A 26,379-nucleotide genomic window follows, 5' to 3' on the forward strand; every position below is an offset into this window, starting at 1 on the left:
TAAGGCCTGTAGGTGCAGACGGTCTGAAGGAGCTGAGCTTGGTTTCTAAGTTCTGTAAACTCAGCAGAAGCTGATGGCAGAAGGCACCGAAGTTACCATTTTTTGCGTCTTAACTGTCCCGCCCTTCCCCTGGACATCGCCACACATGGCAACCCGAGTCACATAATACGTACCTAAAGAGCCTTTTGATTTCTATTAACGAGATACATTCCTCTCCCCTAGCATCTCCTCTGGTGATTTCCCACTTTTATGAGTGTGCTTGCCAGCCTAAGGATTCCAGGTCAAGGCTTGGAAAGGCGGAAATCTAGAAGGGTATAGACAAGGTGTTTGTTCCGTTTTTGTGGAAAAAACGAGGACTCATAAAATCTTTACTATTACTGTTTAAGCAATTTCCCTACCGTTCTCAGTAAGTATAAGAAAACCTTACAGGCTGCTCTCTCTTTGCTGACTATTCTGTATAAGAAAAGGCAGCCTGAGGAAGGTATGATTGGTAAATCAGGAGAATTCAGACTTCTTTCCCAGATATTCTAGTTTGACCGCGAGTACTTAATCACTTAGGACCTTCTTTTAAAAATCTCATTACAAAAGCAATATTTGTTTTGTTTATTGTAGAAATTTTGAGAAATTACACGTGTGCACACACAACGATGAAGCCATGCTATATATACTGGGGTTTTTTTTTTTTTTTTTTTGAGGTCCTGGGGTTTGAACACAAGGCCTACACCTTGAGCCACTCCACCAGCCCTTTTTTGTGAAGGATTTTTTTCGAGTTAGGGTCTGGTGAACTATTTGCCTGGCTTCCAACTACGATCCTCTTGATCTCTGCCTCCTGAGTAGCTAGGATTACAGGCGTGTGCCACCGACGCCCTGCCTATACTGTTCTGTTGTCTGCTCTGTAAAGCATTTTTTCTTTCTTAATACATTTATTATTTGGCATTGAGTGTGTGTCACTTATGGCATGGACATCCAGTCTTCTTTTGTTGGAGTTACTTTCAATTCTTTCCTCTTACAGCATACAACCTTATGCGTGCATTATTGTGATTATTCATTTTAGCTAAATTCCTTTAAAGATGAATTTCTGGGTCAGAGTATATATACCTCTTTAAGTTTTTTTAATATCTGTGGACAATATGCACTCCTGAAAAGACTTACTTTCCAGCACTGAATACTGGATGTAATTTTCCTCCATTTCCAAATGGGAATAAGACCTTTCGCACAAGGTTATTGTCAAGATCAAATGAAGTCAAATGAAGTCAAGACAAAGTGCTACACAAAAGTCTTGACTCCCCTTAGTCTTGCGTTAATATATTGTGCAGGTTCCATTACAATAATTTAAATTATAATGTGGAACACTTGTTTGACTCAGAAGTTACTGTGTCCCTACTTCACTTGTCATTCTCTATTTACAATGCCTTCTCTATTTACAATGTAGCTTCTCTTCCAAGCCTCTTTGCAAACTGCACTCCTAAATGTCACCATTTGCCTTGAGTACTCTATCCTTGGATTCTCAAACATTGCTCTCTCCTGATTCTTTTCTTTTTTCCTCTCCTTTGTAGCCCCACTTCATCTCCCTGCTTCTTAAGATGTATTCAGGATTCTCCAAGGCAGTATTCTCTATTTTTTTTTTTCCTTTGCAATCTTCTCTTCTGTGAGTTTGGGCTTACTGAAGGAGGTTTATGAGATGGTGACTGTTTTTACTACCAGTTTGTGTTTATGGCACCTAGATCTGCCATATGATCCAGCAATCCCTCTCCTAGGGCTATATCCAAAGGAATGCGACTCAGGTTACTCCAGAGGCACCTGCACACCCATGTTTATTGCAGTACTATTCACAATAGCCAAGTTATGGAAACAGCCAAGATGCTCCACTATTGATGAATGGATTAAGAAAATGTGGTATTAATACACAATGGAAATTTACTGAGCCATGAAGAAGAATGAAAGCTTGTCATTTGCAAGTAAATGGATGGAACTGGAGAACATCATCTTAAGCAAAGTTTGCCAGGCTCAGAAGGCCAAAAATCGTATGTGGATTATAGACCTAAAACACTTGCAGTAATATTTTTGGACATGGATCACATGCTAAGGGGAGAACACATACATGAGGAATAGGGAAAGGTAGGTAACCCAAAACTTAAAAGTTTTTGATGTGTCCACTGTAGAGGAGTTAATATAGTAACATTAAAATGACAGCGGTCACTATGGGAAGGTGACCGGGAAGTAGTGAAGAGGTCTGTATAGAGATGAATCAAATCCAGTTGTAATACACATATGCATGGAAGCAATGCTAGGACTCTCTCTGTATAGCTTGTATAGCTATCCTTATCTCAACTAGCAAAAACACTATGTCTTTCTTATTATTGCTTAAGTCATCTCTTCAACAAAATTGGAGAAGAGGGCAGAACAGGTTCTGCCTGGAAGTAAGGGGGATGGAGGCAGGGGGCAGGGGAAGAAGTGGCCCAAACAATGTGCACATATGAATAAATTTTAAAAAGTAAATTAAAAAAAAAACAAAAACAAAATGAAAAAGAAGATCTGTTTTGGATACCTGTAGAAGTCTGCCATTAAACAAATAGCTTCAGAATAGCTACAGCTGAACACAGTATGTTTTTCTTTTCTTGTTCATAAAAAACAGTTCAATGTGGGTATTCAGTGGTTGATGCTCTACACGTTTACTCATGAATTCAAACTCTATCTTGTGCTCCTGTCCAGCTGTGAATCTATATCAAGCTGCATGGGAAGCTAGGAAATGCTTAGCTGAGCATTCGAGGTGAAAAGGATTTGATGAGTGACCAGCTAGCCTGTGACCGATCATTTTAAGATGCCCCTTTGATATCCAGGAGAAGAGAGAGACTTACTGATGAGATACAGAAGTCTGGCTCTTAGGTGTGAGCTTGAGATAGGTGTTTGGAAATCAAGAATGTAGAGATGGAGTTTGAAATCCCATTATTGAGAACAGAATAAGGTTCAGGACAGAGGCTCACGCTATTGGGCTTTTCAACATTTGGAGGAGGAGCTTGCAGAAACAAGAAGGAGCTGCCAGTGAAGTCAGACAGCACCATGAGAGTGTGATGTTAGAGTCTAGAGAGGAGGAAAAGTCAATTGGTAAATGTTGAAAGGTTAAGTAAGTTTTGGAAATGAAGTGACATTAACAAGAGCAGTTTGAGATGAGTGATGGGGAAGGAAGTCTGACTGAAGGTAGCTTGAATAAAGAATTGAAGATGAGGAATTAGAGATAAGAGCGTGCAGATAAATGAGATGTTTGGGTAAGGAGTATAAAAATGAGGTAGCAACAGGAAGATAATGAATGGGGTAAATGGTGCAATAAAAAGAGATTTTAGGGCTGGAGGCGTTGCTTGAGCAGTAGAGTGCCTGCCTTGTAAGCTTGAAGCCCTGAGTTCTAACTCCAGTACCCCCCCCCCCAAAAAAAAAGTAAGAATTAAAAAAAAAAGGTATTCCTAATGGAAGAAAATCCTCAGAGAAGTTGGGAGAAGGGAGGTGGAGAGACCACCTTCCTCTGTAGTTGAAAAATAAAGATGCAGTTAGTATCAGGATAAGATACTTCATTCCCATGCCCTCCAGTTCCTGTCATGTGAAGGGAGTCCTGTTGCTATGAGTCCTGGTTTCTCTCTTTGCCCTTACCCATGCTGTCCTAAGGAGGCAGAATTACTAACCTGATTAATGAATTGTGGAAGAAACATCTGAGCCCGATTGGTTCAGCTTCACCCTTCTTTTGAAAAAAAGCTTCCCATGAGGAACATGCATTCATTATTCATTCAGCTGTCTTACAAATAAATGCGAACAGCCCCCCTTTCCATTTTTCCGTGACTGAGTAGAGTCTATTCTGAGGGGATGGATTGGAATTGGAGGTACCGGTAAACAGCACACCTAGGACCCAGTTCTTTATTTTTAGATATAATCCCCACTAAAAGGAATCAGAGCTCCTTGGGAAAATGCCAATACCAAAGGCAGCCAAAGAAAATCTTGTGTTAAAAAAAGTAAAGATGTGCTAAGAGGAATTTGATGTTCAATATAAATAATACTACTGAGGATACCGTTCAGTATTGCCTAATTTCAATTCCCAGCACCCTACAAAAAAGATGCTGAATATCTTTTTCAGTATCTAGGAATATGACCTATTGAATAAAATAAGAATCTCTGTGAACCCATATTGACAACAGACATATAAATTATATAAATGTATAAATACACACAAATGTATGTACATAGGTGATATATGGTTCTCTGTAATATTTTTATAACTTCATGTTTAAAATTATTTCAAAATAAAAATATTATAATCCTTTTACCTTTATCCTATTCCTTATCCCTAGAGTACTTATAAATGTAATTTATGTATTCATTATGTTATTTTTTTATTGTTTGTCTTCCTTTCCACACTACTTCCTTGAAAGACACACACTCCGCAGTTGTTTACTGACATAAGCCAAGATCCTAGAATGTGGCTGGCACATACAGGTACTCAGATATTTTTAAGTGATTGATTTGAGCTATAGAAAAGTTTGGTTTTGAAGGCTTTTTGAGTTTCAGAATTATGGGTAAATCTTTTATTTTCGGTACTGGAGTTTGAACTCAGGGCCCCAGGCTTAGCTAGGCAAGTGCTCTACCAGTTAAGTCACTCCACAGTCCTTTTTCTTGTGTGTGTTGGGTATTTTCAAGATAGAGTCTCGCTTTCATTTTCTCCGGAGTTGGCCTCAAACAGAGATCCTCCTGATCTCTGCCTCCTGATTGGCTAGGATTACAGACATGAGCCACTAGCACCCAGCTGTAAATCTAAATTATGAAAGAGAGAGATGAGTCCAGGCAAGAATTGACCTGTTTTTTCAGTAGAAAAGGATCAGAGAGTTCAAAATTTGGGGCATCATTGAATTATTCCTCAAACTGCAAGAGATAAAACTTTTTTTTTTTTTGCATAAGACTTTTCAGTCAAAAAGAAGCAGCTTGGAGACCCAAATAAGTGTAAGAAGCAGGGCACCAGTGGTTTATGCCTGTGATCCTAGCTACTCAGGAGGCAGAGATCAAGAGGATTGTGGTTCAAAGCCAACCCCAGGCAAATAGTTTTCTATGTCAAAAAAACCCCATCATAACAAAAGGGCTGGTATATGCCCTGAGTTCAGACCCCAGTGCTGCAAAAAAAAAAAAAAAAAACTTCCAAAAGAGTAAGAGAATTGTCTTCCTATTATGCCCATTGAAAGATACCCTTGAAGTAGATTCCATAAAGTAGGGGGAAAAATCTATTTATAGCTGCATATCTCTATTCAGCCCTGGGTAAACTTTTTGTTTATGCAAAAAAGATTTTCATTGTATTTACAATTCTTTGTTTTATTCTTTATACATGGTATATTTTGGAAATCTTTTCACATCAGCATCTGAGCACTGTCTGCTTCTCTTTATGGTAGCATTTTCATATAGTGTGTGGATGCACCTGTATTTTGTTTGGCCATCCCCTTGTGGAGACCCATTCACTGGGCTCCGTTTTTCTCTCTCATTATTATGAAAAATGCTTTGGTGAACAGGCTTAAGAGTCAAGGACATGTGTTGTGGAATTCCTTGCCAGTTCTATGGGTGACATGACATTAGGGTGTAAGGGCTGAGCAACGTGGGTAATGGAGCTGGGATCAGATGCAATGCGTCTGTTCCCATTGGATGAACTGGGAGGCTGCTTCATGACTATACAGGTGGGAGGGGAAGACCAAGATTGGGTAGGCCCAGGATGACACAAAGAATCCAAGTGTGGTCTGTTAATGTGTTCTCCTTGTACCAGTATATTTTTGAAAATTCCTGAGACAAAGCATTTGATTTTCTTCTAATATATACAATGATAAAGTGAATCACAATACATCAGACTTTCAGTCTGCATAGCAAATACATTTCAAGGGAATGAGTTGAACCATAGTGCAGTTGAATCAAGGTAAAATAAATCTTCTTGTGAGAGAGTTTAAAAAAGAGTCAACGACATACCCTGACTTGCTTGTCCTTAGGAAAAATTCCTAGCAGTGGAGTTAGTGGGTCAATAGGTCTGTGCATTTTAAATATTGAAATCAATTGTCAAAATTTTCTTCAGAAAGAGTCCATGAGCCAGGCACTGGTGACTCACATCTGTAATCCTAGCTACTCAGGAGTCACAGATCAGGAGGATTGAGGTTCAAAGCCAGCCCAGGCAAATAGTTTGCAAGACCCTATCTCAAAAAAACTCATCACATGAAAGGGCTGGTGGAATGGCTCAATGTGTATGTGGGCCCTGCATTCAAACCCCAGTAACACACACACACACACACACACACACACACAAAGAATCCATGAATTTACAGTTTCAGTAAGTCCTTGGTAGTGTGTGAGAATGTGTCTTCGTTCACAGCTCAGTGTCTCAGTGCTTCTAACCAGCCTGCAATTTCAAGTGAGAAGAAACATGCATTCCATCATTTTGACTTGACTCTCATTTCTTTACTTTTTTTTTTTCTTAAGTACTGCGGTTTAAACTTAGGGCCTATACCTTGAACCACTCCACCAGCCCTTTTTCGTGATGGGTTTTTTCAAGATAATGTCTGTCAAACTATTTGGCCAGGCTGGCTTCGAACCACGATCCTCCTGATCTCTGCCTCCTGAGAAGCTAGGATTATAGGCATGAGCCACGGGTGCCCATCCTCCTTCCTTCCTTCCTTCCTTCTTTCCTTCCTTCCCTCCCTCCCTCCTTCTTTCCTTCCTTCCCTCCCTCCCTCCTTCCTTCTGTTAATATCCTTTGCTTATTTTCCTATTTTGCATTTGTTGTTTACGTTTGCCATTTCTAGTATTTTTTGTCTGCATATATAAAACTTTCTGTAAATTAAGGATATTAGCTGTTTACCTTCCTCTACTGCAGACTTCTTTCCCCAGTCTGTCAAAGATTTTTAGGCTTTACTTGTTTTTTGGTCAAAGAGAAATTTATAAATTTGGTGTAAATCTATCAAACTTCTGCCTTATAAATTATTGGCTTGGTGTCACTCTTGGAAAGACCTTTTTCATTCCAGGATATTATACAAATTCATTCATGCTTTGGCAGAAATATCATGGACTTATTTTATGCACATTCTTTGACACATCTGAAATTGGTCTCAGTCTAAATAGAGAACTCTGAATCTATCCGTATTTTTTATAACACTTCTTATATTCACCCCAACACTTTTATTTATCTCACAAAATAGATGACATATAAAACTACTGATTGGAAATGACACCTTTATTATAAACTAAGATGCTATGTCTATCTAAGTCTACTTCTGGATTCTCTGTTCTGTACAACTGTCTTTCCACTCTCCAACAATAGAATTTTAATCATGGCTGTGCTATCTGTGTTAAAAATATAGTAATTTCTTTCTCGTGTGTGTGTGTTGGGGATCAAACTCAGAGCCTTGTGTATGCTCATCACAGATTCTACCACTGAACTATGTCCCCAGACCCCAAAACATTTTTTTTTACAGTACTGGGGTTTGAACTCAAGGCCTATACCTTGAGCGACTCTGCCAGCCCTTTTTTTTTGTGATGACTTTTTTTCAGGATAGGGTCTCGCAAACTATTTGCACAGGTTGGCTGTGGGCAGAAATCTTCCTGATCTCTGCTTTTGGGCCACCGGCGCCTGGCCCAAAACATTATCTTTTTGATTGGTGCAGCCAGTGTGCAGCAGAATCCAGGTGGAGGTGACAACAAAGTACAGGCCTGGGTGGCTAGGACAGCTGGGGATGAGGGTTTGCCTGGTGAGATTCGTGTGTTTGGTAGGACTGGGGCTTAGGGTTCAGCAAGCATGGGTCGGGCTGGCTAGGGGATAGTATGTAGGCTGAGCTATTGGCTGCACACTGGGGCATTGACCAAAGAGGTAAAAATGTAAGTAATGGAATCTGGTTTCTTACTGTCTGAGAAGAGAATTATAAATATGGAAAAGCAAGGCTGGAAAAAAACCCTGTGGTTTTGGTTTGGAATTGTAAATGTTGGTATGGAGTCATGGTTTTGAATATGTGTAGATAGACCGAAATAAAAATAGATTTAGACTGTGGTGTTCATATATTTTTAGCTGTCTCCTCAGGCCTAAAAGCAATAATATTTTGGTAGCATCTGTGTAATGCCCAGAACTTGCTTCTAAATCCTACTTCCCACTAAAAGGAATCAGAGATCCTTGAATAAAAATGGTTAATTCTACAAAGTGAGCCTGGATGCTGTTTCTTCTTAAAACAAATAAATATAGCTGGGAATGGTGGCTCATGTTTGCAATCTCAGTTACTCGGGAGTCAGAGGTAGGAGGATCAAGGTCTGAGTATGGCATCAATGTTCTGAGTAAGCATGAGAGACTCTGAAAAACAAGTGGTAAAGGATTTGCAAGTGGAAGGCCCAGAGTTCAATCCCCAGTACCACCAATAAATAAATAAATAAAACCCAACAACCCCTCTCCCACCTCAAAAACTAATAAATGTAGAGGGAATGATGGACTTAGAACTTTTTTTTTGAAACATGGTTTTGCTGTGTAGCCCAGGCTGGCCTTGAACTCACAATCCTCCTGCCTCACCTTTCTGAGTGCTGGGATTATAGGTGTGCAATGCCACACCCGACTTCTTGCATCAACATTGATCACTTTTATAACAACATTGTATCACTTTTATTTTTATAGATACGAGAACACCAGTTAATTCCTCTTGAGAATACAGGCATCCAGGGCAGTCCTTTCACAACATGTATCAGATCATCCCTCTGCTCAAAGCCCACTACTTGTTTTTCACCTCACCCAGAAGAAAAAGTCCAGCCTTTAGATGGCCTTATGGTACATGGCACATTGCCCCTCTTACAATCCTTACTCCATGTCTAGTTACCCCAGTATCATTTACTTGAAAAGCTCATCCTAGTATTATTTGAAAGGACCGGTTGCTTAAAATGTGAAGCCCAGTTCAAAATGAAATTGTGGAACTTCTTGTTTAAAAATTGTTAAGCATTTCAAGCTTGTGTGCACAGAAAATCGAAGCAAGTATGAGGTTCCTCTGAGTCTGTTGCTCTGAGTCTGAAAGTCTTCCTCAGCAACTCCAGGAGTTTGTTCAGTGATCACCTTCTTACCCACCCCTCCTTCCCTGGCCACTCCATTGACAGCTTCAGTACCCATGTCCTCCTGGAACTCCTTGTACTTCCCCTTAATGTTTCTCAGTGGCATTTCTCACCCTCTGATATACTTTATAATTTACATACTTACTGTGCACTGTTTTATCTCTACATTAGAATATGGCCTCCCATATTCTAACGAGTTTTGTTTTGATCATTGATATATCCTTGGCTCTTAGAACAGTGCCTGGCATATAGTAGGTACTCAAATATTTGGTGAAAGAAAGGACAGAAGGGAAGGAAGGAAGGAGGAAGGAAAAAGGAAGGAAGGAAGGAAGGGAAGGATTTTGTAGTTTTCTGGTAGGGATAATCAATTATTAAATCCATCATTCTGAGGGAGAACCTTGTGGGCTTGAGATGTCTGCATAAAAATCACATGAGTTGCTTTCATCTGCTTCAATTATTACTCCATGACACACTTAAACTACAGAATCTTGGTCCTCTTGCCTTCCAAGAATTTAGCCTTCCCACACAGGCTTTTTCTTATATAACCCTGCCTCTCTTTATAAGGTTCTAAAGCTGTTATTATTTTTGGTAGTTCTTGGTCTTTTCTTTCTATTGTTTTTTAAACAGAGTTAATTCACTTTATTTTTGTATTAAAAAAAAAAGCCTATGTTGTAGCCACAGTTAGAGCCTGGGTCCTCTGCACAGAGATTCTGGTGTGGGTTTCAAAAGATGGTCACTGAATTCCTGATAGGGAGTCTTGGTGAACATGCTGTCTTTCCAGAAGTTGGGGTTAAGTAGCTATAGGTCTTAGAGACAGCAGCAAAGGTGGCCTTGGCAAAGTTACCCAGGGTGGCAGTGCAGACCCTTGCTGAAGTGTAGCAGTCATCAATACCAGCCATCAGCAGCAGCTTCTTGGGCATAGGAGCTGACACAATGCCAGTGCCCCTGGGGGAAGGATGAGGCACACCAGCGCAGAACCACGGTGGCCTGTCACCTTGCATTGGATGGTGAGGGGCTTGCCAATCTTGTTCCTCCAGTAGCCTCTCTTCACAGGGACAATGAAGAGCTTGGCCAAGATGATGGCCTCCTGATGGTGTTGGCTACCTTAATGGAACACTTAACACCCAGCCCGACGTGACCTTCATAGTCCCCAATGGCTACAAATGCCTTGAACCTGGTGCACTGGCCAGACCCAGTCTGTTTCTGCACAGGCATCATCTTCAAGACCTCATCCTTGAGGGACGCCCCCAGGAAAAAGTCAATAATATCAGACTCCTGGATGGGCAGGAAGAAAAGACAGATCTCCAGGATTCGGCTGGAGGCTGGGCCCCAATCCTCCACGGTGACCTCCCATGCCTGGGCCTCTAAGCCCTCCCACTGCACCAGTGTCATCCACCATTTGGCATTTTCCTGGAGAATCTTGGCCTTTTCTTTTAAAAGTAACTTTAAAGGCAAAACAGTTTAGAACTCGAAAATTACAAAAGTGAAAACTGTGACCTTGTCTAGCTTCATAGTTACTTTCCTTAGAAAAAGATAAATACTGTCTTTCAAGTGTCTTGTGAGTCCTCTTGGAGATACTGTGTAGAAACTGTTCCTTGAGGGTGTGATGTACAGATAAGCTCCCTTTTTATCACAGAAATGATTGCATAATAGGACACAAGAGTAGGACTATTTCTGTCTCTAGGGCTCCAGGATAATACCCTCATATTCCATAGGAAGATGGCAGGGGCGGATATAGGTCTTAGGTAGTCTTTTTGTAATTGGCATTGCAACCCTGGGGTCTTCAGTGAGGTCATGAAAGGATGGGAAGGCCAAGGTGGAGTGAGACACTGATGAGGTCGATGTTGCTTTCCTTTGAGCCCCACACTCTCATCTTCAGCCTAAAAGGGCCTTAGGGTTCATGGCATGTTACCTCTTGTTTATATAGTATTCAAATTTTAGAAATAGATATACTTAAAAATAAAAGTAGGTATTTATGGTTGAAGTTTTGGGAAATCCACAATTCTACTGCCAGACATTACTTTTAACATTTTGTTTATAGCCTTTCCATTTTTTTCAATGTAAAAAATATTGAAATGGCATTATATTAAACAATATATCAAAATGGCATACAAACACAAGTAATGCTTCATCATTTTATGGTTGAATGTATGTCATAGCATTTTATGGTGGCAACAACTATTAATTTTCTTGTAGTTCCCTCCAAAAACAAAATATCAAATTTACACACACACATGCATCCTATGTGTCATCTATATATCTATAAATTTACGTATCTGTATCCACTTATTTAGGTATCTAGGTATCTATGAGTTTATGTATCTATGACCTATATAACTTTGTATCTTTCATATTGCTATCTATATATTTTTGCCTATTATTGTTTATCTGTACATATTTATTCTATCAGTCTATTTATCTATCATTTCTCCATGAACTTATCTACCTAGGTATCTATTTAGGTATGTGTGTATGTTTCATCTATTTATGTATCAATTATGTATCTATTTGTCTATCAAGTTTCTATTCAGTGATTTACCTATGTTTTTGAGAGCTCGTTTGGAGGTTCTAGTAGGGGAGCACAGCTACCTGTATACCTTTGTCTGAAGAACAGTCCTCCCCTATCGGGGATGGTCGGTCGTCCTCTTCCACCAAGCGCGCAGCTTCGGGAGGGAAGCACATGAAGTGGTGAGGGAGGAAGGGGACGTCCGCCTAACCAGCCAGATCAGCCGAATCAACCCTGGCGATCAATGGGGTGACAGATGTCGCAGCCAGATTGCCCTCACATCCTTACCTATGTTTTTGTATCTATTGTTTATCTTTATATTTACCTATGTGTCTATCCATCATCTATTTATCTATGAATGTATGTATGTATATTTTCATTTTCTATCATATATCTATGTGTCTATCATTTTTATTGACACAAAAGTCTTTCTACTATGCATACTTTGGTAACCTATTTCTTTTTTAATGCATCTTAGAGATCTTCTATATACATATTTCAAGAGCTATCTCATTCTCTTATCATTATCATCATAAAAAGGACATCTCCATAATATATTTAGTATTTCTTTTATTTTTATTTTATTGAAGTATTTAACATAAAGTGCTAACACACATATCCACAAACATCATTTAAATATGTTAGATAAAATAGATTGCTACCATCTGAAGGTCCTCAATGAACACCTACTCACCTATAGTGTTATCCCTAATGACTAGAAGTCAGTCCATCTCACTTTTGTGATAATTTCCTTGCATTTCTTTTTACGATTTATGGCTCTAAATTTCTAGACTATAGTTTATTTGTATAGTTATAAGCTTTATTAGAGTAGAATCATACTTGGTGAATTTTTTTGTTTCCTGCTTCTTTTGCTCAGTGTTTTTCTTCAGAGATGCCTCCCTAGAGCAGCACATAGCTGAGTTAATTCATTTCCATTACTCCACAGACTGCCATGGTGTGACTAAAACACACTTTAAATCATTCTAACATGTGTGGACATGTTGGCACCTGTTTGGGCCCATAGTGGGAGTCACTTTCATGAACTTACAGTGCTTACTGTATTTCACATGCATATTCCCAGGCCTAGAATGACTGGGTCTCAGGTATATCAGCATCACCAGATAGTGCCACACTGTTTCTAAATGTTACCCATTGACTGCCTCCTCAGAACTGTCCATTCATTGTTCATCAACCTTGCCAAAACTTGACACCCTCAGTATATCAAATTATGTTTTACAAGTTTTATGCTGATCATCAATTTAGTTACCTCTCTCTCACCTCTTTAAAAATTTTTTTTTTAATTTTAATTTTTTTATTATTCATATGTGCATACAATGCTTGGGTCATTTCTCCCCTCTGCCTCCACCCCCTCCCATACCACCCACTCCGCCCCCTCCCTCTCCACCCCAACCCCTCGCTACCCAGCAGAAACTATTTTGCCCTTATCTCTAATTTTGTTGAAGAGAGAGTATAAGCAATAATAGGAAGGAACAAGGGTTTTTTTCTAGTTGAGATAAGGATAGCTATACAGGGAGTTGACTCACATTGACTTCCTGTGCATGTGTGTTACCTTCTAGGTTAATTCTTTTTGATTTAACGTTTTCTCTAGTTCCTGGTCCCCTTCTCCTATTGGCCTCAGTTGCTTTTAGGGTATCTGCTTTAGTTTCTCTGCATTGAGGGCAACAAATGCTATCTAGTTTTTTAGGTGTCTTACCTATCCTCATATCTCCCTTGTGTGCACTCGCTTTAATCTTGTGATCAAAGTTCAATCCCCTTGTTGTGTTTGCCCTTAATCTAATGTCTGCATATGAGGGAGAACATACAATTTTTGGTCTTTTGGGCCAGGCTGACCTCATTCAGAATGATGTTCTCTAACTCCATCCATTTGCCGGTGAATGATAACATTTCGTTCTTCTTCATGGCTGCATAAAATTCCATTGTGTATAGATACCACATTTTCTTAATCCATTCATCAGTAGTGGGGCATCTTGGCTGTTTCCATAACTTGGCTATTGTGAATAGTGCCACAATAAACATGGGTGTGCAGGTGCCTCTGGAGTAACCTGTGTCACAGTCTTTTGGGTATATCCCCAAGAGTGGTATTGCTGGATCAAATGGTAGATCAATGTTTAGCTTTTTTAGTAGTCTCCAAATTTTTTTTCCAGAGTGGTTGTACTAGTTTACATTCCCACCAACAGTGTAAGAGGGTTCCTTTTTCCCCGCATCCTTCCCAACACCTGTTGTTGGTGGTGTTGCCAATGATGGCTATTCTAACAGGGGTGAGGTGGAATCTTAATGTGATTTTAATTTGCATTTCCTTTATTGCTAGAGATGGTGAGCATTTTTTCATGTGTTTTTTGGCCATTTGAATTTCTTCTTTTGAGAAAGTTCTGTTTAGTTCACTTCTCTATTTCTTTATTGGTTCATTAATTTTGGGAGAATTTAGTTTTTTGAGTTCCCTATATATTCTGGTTATGAGTCCTTTGTCTGCTATGTAGCTGGCAAATATTTTCTCCCACTCTGTGGGTGTTCTCTTCAGTTTAGAGATGATTTCTTTTCATGAGCAGAAGCTTTTTAGTTTTATGAAGTCCCATTTATTTATGGTATCTCTTAGTTGTTGTGCTCCTGGGGTTCCATTGAGAAAGTTCTTACCTATACCTACTAACTCCAGAGTATTTCCTACTCTTTCCTGTATCAGCTTTAGAGTTTGTGGTCTGATATTAAGATCTTTGATCCATTTTGAGTTAATGTTGGTATAGGGTGATATACATGGATCTAGTTTCAGTTTTTTCCAGACTGCTAACCAGTTTTCCCAGCAGTTTTTGTTGAAGAGGCTGCTTTTTCTCCATCATATATTTTTAGCGCCTTTGTCAAAGACCAGTTGGTTATAGTTGTGTGGCTTCATATCTGGGTCCTCTATTCTGTTCCACTGGTCTTCATGTCTGTTTTTGTGCCAGTACCATGCTGTTTTTATTGTTATTGCTGTGTAATATAGTTTGAAGTCAGGTATCGTGATACCTCCAGCATTGTTCTTTTGACTGAGTATTGCCTTGGCTATTTGTGTCCTCTTGTGTTTCCATATAAATTTAATGGTAGATTTTTCAACCTCTTTTCTTTTTATTGTTTTATTATTCATATGTGCATACAATGCTTGGGTCATTTCTACCCCCTGCCCCCACCCCCTCCCTTACCACCCACTCCACCCCCTCCCTCTCCACCCCCCATACCTGGCAGAAACTATTTTGCCATTATCTCTAATTTTGTTGAAGAGAGAGTATAAGCAATAATAGGAAGGAACAAGGGTTTTTGCTGGTTGAGATAAGGATAGCTATACAGGGAATTGACTCACATTGATTTCCTGTGCGTGGGTGTTACCTTCTAGGTTAATTCTTTTTGATCTGACCTTTTCTCTAGTTCCTGGTCCCCTTCTCCTATTGGCCTCAGTTGCTTTTAAGGTATCTGCTTTAGTTTCTCTGCATTAAGGGCAACAAATGCTAACTAATTTTTTAGGTGTCTTACCTATCCTCACCCCTCCCTTATGTTCTCTCACTTTTATCATGTGCTCAAAGTCCAATACCCTTGTTGTGTTTGCCCTTGATCTAATGTCTGCATATGAGGGAGAACATACGATTTTTGGTCTTTTGGGCCAGGCTAACCTCACTCAGAATGATGTTCTCCAATTCCATCCATTTACCAGTGAATGATAACATTTCGTTCTTCTTCATGGCTGCATAAAATTCCATTGTGTATAAATACCACATTTTCTTAATCCATTCATCAGTAGTGGGGCATCTTAGTTGTTTCCATAACTTGGCTATTGTGAATAGTGCCGCAATAAACATGGGTGTGCAGGTGCCTCTGGAGTAACCTGTGTCACAGTCTTTTGGGTATATCCCCAAGAGTGGTATTGCTGGATCAAATGGTAGATCAATGTTTAGCTTTTTTAGTAGTCTCCAAATTTTTTTCCAGAGTGGTTGTACTAGTTTACATTCCCACCAACAGTGTAAGAGGGTTCCTTTTCCCCGCATCCTAGCCAACACCTGTTGGAAAAACAAATAATCAAGTAGAAAGAGAGAAAAAACAAAACAAAGACACAAACAAAAAAGTTTCAAAGATATAAACAGGGAGAGACAGTGTACTAATCAACCGTAAGCTGAAAAGGCATTAGAGAGACAGAGAGAGGATTGAAAATAAAAAATAAAAAGAATAAAGATCAGAATAAAAAGAAAAAAAAGTAAATGAAAGAAAAAATATATAAATAGAATAAAATAAAACAAAATGAAAAATAGAAAATAAAAAATAACCTCCAAGTTCAAATGCAATGAAGTTTCAGTCAATAATTTTGGTGTCCGTCTCAGCCTCCAATCCTGGAGATGGTGCCTCAGATGTCGTTCTGTAGTTGTCTTATCAAAGGGGATGCATAAAGTAGAAGAAAACTGTACACACACACACACACACACACACACAAAACCCCACAAAGTATCCCAAGTTCAAATGCAATACAATTTCAGTAAGTTTTTCAGCATGCAGGTGTAGTTCGGTTGTTTTCTCATCAAAGGTAGGGAGAGAGGAAAAAAAAGTCTGGAGACAGGTCTGTGAATGGTTATCTGCAGCTGCGGCTTGCCTGCCCGCTGCTGTCAGCCTGCTGTTGCTGGAGGCTTTCTTTATACAGATCTGGGGCAAGCTTAGCACTCACCTGGCCCAGCAGGCTTTGTTTACTCAGAGTTCTCCTGTGGGCGAGCACTGCTACAAGCTTTCCCCTTTCCAGGCACACTGGGGGAGGTGACACTGCACCCGCTTTCTCAGGCCTGCATGTTTATTTACAGTTCACGTGGGAAGTGGGTCTTCCCCCCTCTCCTGTGAAGTCTTCTTCCCACCGCCACTCTCACAAGCTTTCCCGCTCCTGGTTGCTGGTTGCTCCCACCAGAACCTCTCCCGCCAGGCCCAGCTTCTTTATTTCCAGTTCTGGGCAGGATTCCCCTCCCCCGCTCTTTGGCACTCAGGGCGCCCCACCCTCTTTGCTACTATCTTTATTGTTCTTATTGCTTATTACTCAGTTTCTCTTTTTTCCCCGGGTGGGGGTCGGTCTGTCCAGGGGGCTATGCCAATCTGACCCAGGGATGTCTGTGGAAGTACCGCGTACCATTTAGCTCACCTTGTGGTCCACGTCTTCCCAAGCCTTCTGGGTGCCGGCATCTGGCGGCCCGGGACCCCTCCTGGTTTCTCTGTTCAACGTGAAGTGAGATGCTCTGTGCAGGCTGGAGTTGTGGAGGAGTCAAAGTTTTGCCTCTTCTCGGTGGCCTTGCCTGCAAGGTGTGTCTCCAGCGTCTCTCCAAGATTTTGCTTTAGGAGGCATGCTTTCTGCTTCCTCCCTCTAGCTGTCATCTATTTAAAAAAATTTTTTTTGCTATTGCAAAAACTGTAATGACCCCAGCCTCATTGATTATCTTGGCAAAGTTTTATGAATATATCCATAATTTATCTCCTTAGATTAGTTGAAATACTGAGTCAAAGGAATTGTGAATATCAATAGTTGTTGCCAAATTTTCTTCCTCAAGATTCCATCAGTTTTCTTTCTTTTTTTTTTACCCCCTGGGGTTTGACCCCAGAGCCTTGTGCTTGCTAGGCAAGTGCTCTACCACTTGGGTTATGTCCCTAATCCTTTTGCTTTTTATTTTGTTTTTGATGCAGGGTTTCACTACTTTTGTCCATGCTGGGCTTGAACTCAAGATCCTTTTGCCTCAACCTCCTAAATAACTGGGATTACAGGTGTGCACCATTCCATCAGTTTTCATTTCCATAGCAGTAAACAAGAGCCTACTTCCTCATATTGTCATCACTTGCTATCATCAGACTTTAAAATGTATGCCAGTATCATGCAGATTTTTATTTTTGTCTTGATTTGCACTTACCTAATTATTAGCACATATGGATGGTACTTACTTAATTATAAATGCAAATAAATTGTAAATTTAACTCTACTTATTTTTATTTAGTGAATAACTTTTTTTCTTTGAAAACTGCTAGTTCTTATTTTTTGCCCCTTTCCATACTGGTTTCTCATTTTTTTTCTTATTAACTTATATAAGGTTTGTCTGCTCCTTTGTTTGCTTGAGACAGGGTCTCACTATGTAACACAGGCTGCCTCAAACTCAATCCTTTTGCGTCTAGTTCCCTAGTAAGCTTCTTTTAAATTGAAAAAATTGCCCCATTGCTGTCATACATATTGTAGCTATCATTTAAAATGGGATACTTGTTTTTAGACTTTGTTTAGACTACTTTCATACTATAGAGAAAAAACTTTGTGTATCCATACTTACCAGTTTTTTTTTAAACTGTATGGTCTCTAGGTCTATATCCTTAGTACATCTTTTCCTTCCTAACTTCTGCCTTATTGTTAAAATTTTATGGCTTTTTAAAAATTTATTTAGGTGGGACTGAGGTTTGAACTCAAGGCTTTGTGCTTGCAAAGCAGGTGCACCACCACTTGAGACATATGGTTTATGTTATATTCAATCTTTGATGTTTGATAACTTTATACTCACTTTTTTATCTTTGAGGTCCCTGGACTAGAGAGAGCAATAGGCATCTGGCCTTTCTGCCCAATAGCGTTAATATAGCTGTGTTTCCTCTGTGCTCAAAATGCCACCTTTGCCATGAGCTAAAATGCCATCTGTATTTGGGCTATTTTTGGATTTTCTACATTGTTTCACTGATGTCTGTTTTTTCTCCTATATGAAAACTGTGTTAAATTTTGTATCCTGATTGGGTTTTAAAAAGCAAAGCCATTATGCTCAAATGCTGTCACTCCACTAAGGATGTGATAGGCATCTGGTAAGCAGTTAAGTATGAACAACAGCAATTAAGGTCCCAGGCTCCAACACCCATATAGTTTTGCTTCTATGGGTCCTTCTGCCTGTATCAGCAAATCTCTCCTAAGTGGCCATTCTAGGACAGCAAGTCAAGAGAGGCAAGTGGATGCTTCTGGTTAGAGGTATTAGGAAGGGCAGAATTATGGGGCATGTCTTGATAACTTTCCCTGTATGTGTTCTCTAGGACTGTCTAACAAAGTACCTAGACTGAATGGCTTAAACAACAGTAATTTCTGTTCTTACTATACTAGAGGCTAGAGGTCAGAAGTCAAGGTGTTGTCAGGGTTTCTCCTAAGGCCTCTCTCCTTGTCTTGTATATGGACATTTTCTTCTGATGTCTTTATGTGATCCTCCTCTGTGCCTATTGGTGCCATTAATCTCTTCTTATAGAAACACCAGGGATACTGGACAAGGGACCACCCATATGACTTCATTTTACCCTGCCTACCTTTTTTTAAGGATCCCATAGTGACATTCTGAGGTACTGGGGCTTAAGAGGTCAAAACATGAATTTTCCACCAATATGGAGAACCCATATTCCTCACCATTAAGTCCTGAGAACATCAATGCAGGTGTCTACCCAGAAAGAAAGAGTTTCTGGGTCCTGAGATCATAAGCTTAAATGATAGTTCTCTGCAGTACTAGAGGACTTAAGGCCAGTACTAGAGGACTAACAGGTTAAAGTTAAAAAGTGATTCTAATCCTTTGTAGCTGTTACAGGATATATCTGCAGTCTCTCAAGGGACCAAACTCTATCTAGGAACTTTCTGGAACTAGAGATGATGTTGAGGCTGATTGTTGGGAGAATGAAGGAATCAAATGCAGTCAGCTTCCAGAGCTGCTATGCAGCATCTCTTCTAGGTTTGGAGCTTTGGGCTCAGGCAAAAGGGTTTGCAGGAAGAGTTGCCTTGGATAGTCATTAGCTTCCCACCTGGAGTGTTCTGGCCACCAGCATTTGCAGTGTCTCAGGGGTCCTGAGAGGAGTTAATGAAGGCATGGAAAGGAAATGACTCCTATGGGAAACATCACAGTGTGTGAGCCTTTGCCAGGACTCTGCTTTAGGAGGTGACTGAGCCTTCCCATTCTATGGTGGTTGTGTCCAGAGGTTGTGGCCACTCCCTACTCATGTGTGGCCTCTGGTAGAGGACAGGGTACTGTTCTGCCTTTTCAAAAATTTTGGGGAGGAAGGAGAAGTATAAAGCAATCCTATTTTAGTTTTTGATGGCTTCTGTTCCATTCAAATTGGGAGATTCTTTATTATTCCATTGCTGGTAGGTGTCAATAAAAAGATGTGGACTGCAGAAAACCATAATAATAAGACACAGAACTGAATATTAACATTGGAAGAGATATAAAGATCTAGTCTGGCCCCTTTATTTTGTATATGGGGGGAGAAGGAGGACTAACTCTTATTAAGTATTTTACATATGTTATAATTCCTACCAGGTGGCCATCATCTCCATTTTTGTAGCTAGGGAGATGTATTCAGAGAAAGTAACTTAGCCTACATGTACAAGGTATGTCAGGACTTGAATTAGAATTCAGATATCCTGACTCCTAGAACAATTGTCTTTGGATAGTAACTCTTTAGTCAAAATCCAGTGAGGTGGCTCCCCCAATTTTAATGCCCCAACTTATTTCCTATGTAGAAGATCATATAAACTGAAAAAAGTCAGACTGACACTGCTTAGGAAAAATTGTGAAGGTTACATAAGGTAAAGCAATAGCTTTGTATTACTCAGCTCTGTTGGACCCCAACTTGAATGGTGTAGGTATGGAGTGCTTCACCCATATCCTACAGAGTCTGTGACTCAGAGATATGGTGGAGAAGCCCACTTTTCAGAAGGGGGAGTGCTGAGGACAGAACCAGCAATTAGGATTAAAAAGGAGGGAAAAATATCTGCCATTGTACCAATGGGAACTGAGACCTGTTGAAAGAAAAGGGGGTCTGGGGAAAGAGAAAGCACCCCAGAATGTGGAGTGTGGAAGAAAGAGGTATGAGCATTTGTATAAACAGCTTTAAACAGCATTAAAAAGGAAGAAAGTAGCTGGGCACCAGTGACCCATGCCTGTAATCCTAACTGCTTGGGAGGCTTAGATTGGGAGGATTGTGGTTCGAGGCCAGAATAGGTAAATAGTTCATGAGACACTATCTACAAAGTAACCAGAGCAAAATAGAGTGGAGATGTGGATCAAGTGGTACAGCTCTTGTAAGTACAAAGCCCTGAGTTCAAACCCTATTCCCACAAGAAAAGAAGGAGGAGGAGGGCAACAGAAAGAGCCCTATTGCAAAATGAAGTCACTTGGAAGAAAGTGAGCACTCTGTGGCTGTCATCCTGTGCCACCTTGTGGCCACCTATCACTTCCCATCCAATACTCCACTTTCTCTTACTCCCTTTGAATTTCTTATTGCTCCTGTATCTTTGAAAGTCAACCTCACTTGAGATGTGCCCCAAGTAGTGCTTAACTTCATGGTGGATGTCAGGGTACTTGCTGATTTTTTTGGCTTCTCCTTGGTAGCATCAGGATTTGATTGTGGGATACTGGGAGTTATGGGGGAGAAGGGAGGGGAGCAAAGAAGGACATTATACATTTCTTCCTTCACTCGCAGAAGCACTGCTAAGAGAGAAATTACATCAATGGATGGTGATCGTATTCACCCTTATTTTGTAGTAGAAATGATATCAGTTTCTGGTGCTTTTATTAAGCTTTAAGCAAAAGCTTGTTTGCTTAATTAAATATCCTGAGCATCAAGTATATCCTCTGGCAAGAAAGGAACGAGTGTGGGAAAGTGTGCCGCATAGTTCCTACCCAAAGAACGCCTGCCAGAGACACTCATGAGATAGCACACTAGGGTGAGTTTAGGATAATGGGCTCTAGAATGACAATAGTCAATGCCTGTTTAGCACTTCCAAATGCCAGGTCCTAGTCTAAGTACTTTGTATTGTTAACTGGTTTAATTATCAAAATGACATCCTCTTTATTATACCCTCTTTACAGACAGGGAAACTGAGGTTGAGTAGCTTGTTAAGGTCATCATGATAGTAAGTGCTGAGACCTGAACCCAGGAGTTTGTGCTCGAAACCATGAGAATGTTCTGTGTTCCTCATATCAGTGTTCTACCTAGAACGATGAGTTCAGATCAGCCTATGAATCCCTTCAGACTCATTTTTCCTGATAAGTGCTTTTGAGAAAGGCTTTCACTTTGGCTTCTCCCACTCATTTTTGCCTTTTTTCTAAGCACTCGGGTTCAGGAATGAAAGAGAGTGTCCATATATATGACATCAAAGAGAGGAGTTGGGTATTTTTCCTACTGGATGCTTTCCTCTCTAATGCAGATGGATCCAAGGCGACATAAAAGCATATATTAACCTGCCCACGTTGCGGGGAGAGATACTGAAATCTTAAGGCAAGAGGATCTGAGGTCTAGACAGTTAGCAAACTTACTTGCCCCCTTAAAAGACTTGAAAACTGGCAATGTAATTCATCTAAATTCTAACAGAGTGACTTAAAACATCAGTTGGGAAACAGCGGAAGGTAAACAACTGCCACATGAAGCTGTTAGAAAATTAAAGACAGACACCTTGCTGTTTCCAGCACCTTTCTCTGCCATAACATTTCAGAGCTCTCTGGAGACAAGATGCTAGTCTCCTAATGAAGATTGGACCTGTTAAGATTGAAAAATGAAACAAGGGAAACTAATGAGGGACAAATGGAAAACTAACTGGGCAGAGCTGGTCAGGGAAGTGAAAATTAATGATAGGAGAACTGATTTCATAAGATAGCGCTCAGAAGACCATCAGAGCCTAAGTTAGTGGCATCAGTGTATCTCCATAATGATAATACAAAAGGAAGACCTTTCCTTTTATGAATAATGCTCCTTTGTGGTAACAAGAAACAAGCTTGGAAACAAAGTATGAAAAACAGTATGATGATAGGAACTATGAAAAGCAACTTTGGTGGAACAGGGGCAAAGCCACTGTCAGAAACGGGAAGATTCATCCAGGCACACATTAGAGGAAATGGGAATAGGGTAACAATGACGGGAAAAGTACAAAGATGTTATACATGGAGGGCTTTATAAATCATCCTATTCCTTTCAGAAAAAGAACAAGGTCTGCACATCTTAGAAGTATAATTCCATGTTTTATGTGCATTTGATAAAAAACAAACAAACAAACCCTGAAGTGGACCTAAAATAATCCTGATAAAGAACTGAGCATGTCCTGTGACCTGTTTGAAGCTCTCTGAAGAAAGCCCCTTAGGTGCTCTGCGCGTTGACTAATGTGGACTCTGCCCTGGTCGTTCAGGAGCTCTGTGCTTTTTCTTCTATCTGTTTAAGCCTCTGGGCCTAGAAGTGTAATCAGCCATAAGGCGATATGATTGACAAATATTTATCTCATATTTTCAGGAGCAGGAGGAATTTAAATCAGCCCGACTTTCTCCACAGTCCAGAACATATGATCATTCTACCCACAGACAACTGTACCCTTTAGAGACTTCTCATTTCCTTCTGATGTTTTCACTGGCTCAGCTTTCTTCTTTCAGACATTTGAAATATTTCTCTCCTCTTCGCTTTGTTATATTTCATTACTTCTGTCCTTTCTTTCCTCTTGAAACTCTAGTCCCTGTTAGGTTTCATTAGTCTGCAGCATTGCACTGGTAGAATATCAATGTATCTGTCTGTATTCCCCTCCTCTCCCTTTCCTTTCTTGGACTTTCCCCCTGTAAGACGCATTTTCTTTTCCCACTCAGAACTTTACCTACATACCCAAATCTTCCCTGAGCCTACACAATATGCTGCCAATTGTCCGCTCCTAGGGGCAATTAGTATTATGGCTTTCTTTTTCTAGCTCAGTGAGTAAACCTTGGAGTTGTGGATCCTGTCACCTCCTAGAGCAGGTAGACCTGATACCCGCTGAGCGGATTCAGGAGCCCAGCAGCAGGAGAGGGCTCTGTGGGCACTTCCCTCATTCCAGCAGAGGGTCAGGGGACTCTCCCTTCCTTGAGTTCCTCAGAAATTGCCCTCAGGAAACCTTGACTTAGAGTTCTGGTTCCATCCCTCGGTGGAATATTGGGTGTCACCAACTGGCATTTCTCAAGGCTAGGGAAACAAAGTCCTTCCATCTCCTTTCGGTTCCCTACAACCCTGCCTAATCTGACCACTCAGATTCTGGATTCGTGTGTCAGTGTCTGACTGGTGGATCAGAAGAGCGCTTTGAAGACGGTCAAGCTCATTGGGCAGACTCTCTGCGTTACTGTTCAGCGAGCAGAACAGCTCAGAAGTGCAATTAACCTGCGCGGTCTGCGCAGTGGGCGAAGGCGGCCTGTTGACATAGCAACCGCGGAAGTTTTTGTTGGGTTCCTCAGGCAAAGCCCTGCGCTGCTCAGGCCAGCACCTGGAGAAAGCCTGTCCAGACTGTCAAGGAGAAATGGAAAAGCCGGGTTGTCTCACTTTTATTCTATGTTCTTAAATACTTTTATTTGTCATCCTTAAAAATCCACTTGCCTTTGACATAGACATAAGAAGTACTTTTGTGGGTCAATGTCATTGTTTAAAAATAAGCAAATTCTGAAAACTTTTTTTTTCGTTCCCTACTTTTGGCCTTTTCCATGAGAAAACACCTTTCCTTCCTTCCTTCCTTCCTTCTTTCCGTCCTCCCGTCTTTCCGTCCTTCCTTCCTTCTTCACCTCCTCCTCTTCTTTTTCTTCTTCTTTTTAAAAAATAGACTTGTTACACATTTCCAGTTTGTTGTTTAGACTCACGGTGTTTCTTCTCGCTTGGGAGAGATTAAATCCCAGCCATATTCTGAAAAGTAGGTGCAGGTTACTTACTTTGTATTTTCAGACACATTAAGAAGTGCAGAAAGAGTAAAGGCAAATGCTGAAGTTACTCAAAGTAGAATTAGGGTTAGTCAGCCACTTCACCATCTCATTCCTAATTACCTTGGTTTAAAGATAACAGACCCGGTTTTTCTTGTAGAAGGTGGAGGAGATGGCAAGTGTGGGAACCGTTTCAGGCACTCTTGGAGATCCTTGGTGTCGCTAAATTTCTCTTTTCCAAGAGTTTTAAATTTGTATGTATGTGTTTTAGCAAATAATCAAAAAGCACTTGGAATTAAGTTTGGGACGTAAGTATATCCAGAAGCTGGTTGAGAACTGGAGGTGAAGCTCACCTTGGCTTGGTAGGCAAGTGCAAGGCTCTGAGTTCAAACCTCCGTATTGCCAAAAGAATCAAAAGAAGCTGGTTGATGCCATTTTGGAACTTAAAAAGAAATATGACTATAAAGGATTGTATTGGTTTTCTTATGCAGCTTCGAAGATGGCTCCAAAGGAGGAATTCCACAAATATTCAGGTCAACGTAATGTCACTTGGAATTAGATAAGTAGCTTCTCATGGGGACTCCTTTGAAAAGCAATCCCAATTTGGACTGTAAATTCATTTTTTTTTTTTTGGTACTGGAGTTTGAACTCAGGGCCTACACCTTGAGCCACTTCACCCTTCCTTTTTTTGTGATGAGTGTTTTCAAGATAGGGTCTCACAAACTATTTACTCAGGCTTGTTTTGAACCATGATCCTCCCGATCTCTGCCACCGGCACCCTGCTGGACTGTAAATTCTGATAATTAAAATTAGTCCATCTTTCCTTTTTTCTCATTTTGGAAAAGGGTTTGGGGTGTGGCTTAATAATTCATTTCATTTAAAGCTGCTTTGAAAAATAAAATATGTAAGTATGGAGTGTATTACTATTATTTAAGTATATTATCTGATAGATTACAAAAATTCTTTGTTGTAATTATATTCTGTGGTGTTCAGATTATACTGAGTTTGTAAGTGAAGATCTTATATTGGGATCGCTTACAGCAGGACCCAGTCTTTTATTTCCTACACATGTGTGGTATGACATCCTGACTAGAAATTCAGGAATTTAAGGGCAACTAGGAATCTTTCAGCACATGTCTCTTGCAGCATTAACCACAGTCCTCCCTGACAAGCTGGAGGTTACTGACTTTGAAACTTAGCCAGTTGCTGGGAACCAGGGTGAAGTTTTTCCATGACCCTTGAAAACTGGCCTGTTTCCTATTAATGATTTTCTTTTGAGGCATGTTATGGTCCAGTTTCCTGGTTAATTTCCAGATCTTCTGCCATTTTTCTTGTACAACTCATTTTCTTTGTGGTAGGTCTTACCAAAAGATACCGTATACAGAAAAGGGGCTTCTGGAAATTATCATGTTTCAGCAACAAAATTGTTTAAACATCTGACAATCATTTGCAACCAAGCATCTCTGGTCTCATCCATGGAAAATATCACACATAGCAAAGAAAATTGAAAAGAGCTGGCAGAAGATATCTGTTGAGTTTACATTGCACACTGTTCAAGTGGGTTCCTGGGGGGGTCTCAGACCAAGGTTAGTTTTTTACTTCAATTTAGCTAATTGGGTGGAGAATCTGGTTTTGAAGGTGAACTTGAGAAATCAATTAGTCCATCCTCCTTCCTTCTGGAAAGTCAGTATTGTGATGGACATAGAGTCTGATTCCAAGTGGCAAAAGGAGACCCTTTCAAAATTCTTAGGCAGGCAGGGGACATTCTTGCTGGCATTTGTTCTTACCAAAGTGTTCTAGTCCAGCTCACCATTGTTCTGAGGGCCTGCAGAAGAGGTAACTCCATATGGCTTAAACTAATGGACTAATAGTTTGTCAGCCTTGGGAGTCAACAGCTAAACCTGTCCTTGCAATCCCTGGTAGGAACTTTAAATTTATCTTGTATTTAGTAGTCAACTGGCATGTAGATTGCTGTAGGTGATTTTCCAGGGACTGGGATTTGAACACAGGGCTTCAAACTTGCAAAGCAGGGGCTCTATAGCTTAAGCCACACTTCTAGTCCATTTTGCTCTATTTATTTTGGAGAAGGGATCTGGT

At 40.3% G+C, this 26,379-nt stretch overlaps 1 pseudogene; it reads right to left on the reverse strand.

Annotated features, from left to right (window-relative positions):
- Positions 1-9,745: 9,745 nt before the first annotated feature.
- LOC109693626 (small ribosomal subunit protein uS5-like) lies at positions 9,746-26,128 on the reverse strand (annotated as a pseudogene).
- Between the last annotated feature and the right edge of the window lie 251 nt (positions 26,129-26,379).

This window comes from Castor canadensis, chromosome 11 (assembly GCF_047511655.1).
Source record: "Castor canadensis chromosome 11, mCasCan1.hap1v2, whole genome shotgun sequence".
NCBI lineage: Eukaryota > Metazoa > Chordata > Mammalia > Rodentia > Castoridae > Castor > Castor canadensis.